Here is a 2,438-nt window from a genome sequence, read left to right as displayed (position 1 = left end):
TATCTTGCATTTATTATAATTAGAATCCATCTGCCATTTATTTTCCCAACTCACTAAATGATCTAAATCCTTTTGTAAATCAGCAGCATCCTCTTTACAGCTAGCAACATCCAAGACCTTAATACCATCTGCAAATTTAAGTAATTTATTGACTATCTTTTAATCTATGTCACTGATGTAAATCAAAAAGAGTAAGGGTCCTAAGACTGAGGTCTGAGGTGCCCCACTTGTGACATTAATCCGGTTTGATTGAATTCCATCTCGCCACTGTTCTATCCAATTTGCTAACTTATCCACCACACCTATAGAGATAATTTTTCACGATCTTTTATTTGGCACCTTGTCAAATGCTTTCTGAAAATCCAGATCTACACCCTACCCTCATCTACATAAGCAGTAACCTTTTCAAAGAATGTCAAAAGATTTGTAAGGCAAGATTTCCTCTTGCTGAAACTATGTTGAGTATACAATAAAATTCTAAACTTTGTTAAACGCCTTTGCAAAGCATCTTTTATCAGACTTTCCAAAACTTTTCCGACAACTGATGTAAGACTAATGGGTCTATAATTACTGGGACAATTTTTATCACCTCCCTTAAAAAGAGGAGTGACATTGGCTAACTTTCAATCCTCTGGTACCTGCCATTATTCAAGGACTGACAAAAAATAGTAGCAAGTGGCTCTCATATCTAATAACCTCCTTCAAAACCTTTGGGGAAATATTATCTGGCCCATGAGCCTTGTCATTCTTTAAATTTCCTTTTTTTTTCTTAACAAGCTCAGAATTAATGCAGCCATCTTGTTCGATCTTGTATGTATATATATATTTATGTATATATTTTCATAAATCATATACAGTATTTAGAAATTGGAGGCATATAAAGGCTAATAATATGCAAGTAATAGGTTGATAACAATTTACGTATATATAAAGAAAAGTATTTCCAAAATAATAACAAACTCTTATTTCAAAAACATATATAAAAATACCAAATCAAACATTCTGATTTTTTGTACGAAATATTTATTTAAATTTATATTTATTTTCACTATATATATATATATATATATATATATATATAGAATTTAGAAAATTATATTTTTTACTTATTTATGTAAGTTTTGATTTGTAAGCAATTTTTTAGAGAATCCGGGATACATGGCAAGCCTTCCGGGAGCCGGGAAAATCTGTACGAGTCCGAGAGGATTGGCAAGCCTAGTATTGTATATGAATTATTGAAATGCAAAAATTACTTTTGAATTATTTAGATAGTAGAAATACAAAGTTCTGTTCTATCAAATATATTTAAGTTTTCAGTTGCCCAAAGGGTGCTATTAAATTTGGTATAGAAATGGAAAATGAGCTGTGCTAAGATGTTTCAATGAATGACAAGTCATTTATCATTTATGGATAGTGATATGAACTGCGTTTAGACGAAATCTAAATCACATAGTTTGGTGAGAAGGTATATGCTCTTTGTGTAATAAGTGAAAAATATACAATAATAATATAATATATGTCATATACATGTTTCATATTTTATGAAACATGTATATGAACATTTTTAACTTACAATTTGGGGACCCTCTGAATTTGCCAGTGATCGTGGGCTCGTGTGTGTTATAATTTGTCACCGACGTTTATTGAATCTCTAGGAGACTGAACAGTTTTTTTCATACAGCGTATGACAAGAAAGTCGTTCTGGTATTTTATATAAAAATTCCTACTTTAGTTCCTATGATAGCAATAGTACAAAGACAGAGAAGAACTCTGAATGTATTATTATGCTAATTTCATCGGTGAGAATGTTAACGGATTTAGTTGACGATGACGGTTTGTTTGTAGTTATGCACATAGCTACACAATGGGCTATCTGTGCTCTGCCCACCACGGGTATCGAAACCCGGTTTCTAGCGTTATAAGTTCGCAGACATACCGCTGTGCCACTGGGGGGTGACGATGACGGTAATAAGACAAAATAATTAGAGATAGACTATCGAAATCCTTTATTTTAAAATTAAAAATAATAACTTTGCCTGCAAGTGATTATCACAGTGATAAGATTTCTTGCATGATCATGATTTATGAACAAGAAGCTACAGGTGTGTTGCTTATGTTTGTAAAAATCAGGAATAGTTGCTGTATGGAATTGAATTTCCCATTCATAATTAGTTTCAATACCCTCTCCAATACAGCCTAAATGCCTTTTCGTTTCGATTTTCATGTTTAATGTTTCTTAATAATTGTGGATTGATGAATCTGCAGATGAGCCGAATTAAAATTCTTTATAAAATAAGCTAGCACTTGACTAACCCATTATTATTATTATTACAATTTAGCTATAGCTAATGGGCCCAAAGCTTTGAGGAAAACGCATTGGTTTATGACTAAAATTATTACGAACCCTACTGTATCTTATTATAATGGAGCTTGCGATG

Source organism: Limulus polyphemus, unplaced genomic scaffold, assembly GCF_000517525.1.
Source record: "Limulus polyphemus unplaced genomic scaffold, Limulus_polyphemus-2.1.2 Scaffold2088, whole genome shotgun sequence".
Lineage (NCBI taxonomy): Eukaryota > Metazoa > Arthropoda > Merostomata > Xiphosura > Limulidae > Limulus > Limulus polyphemus.
The sequence above is the reverse complement of the archived record's forward strand: the minus strand, read 5'-3'. Positions refer to the sequence as shown.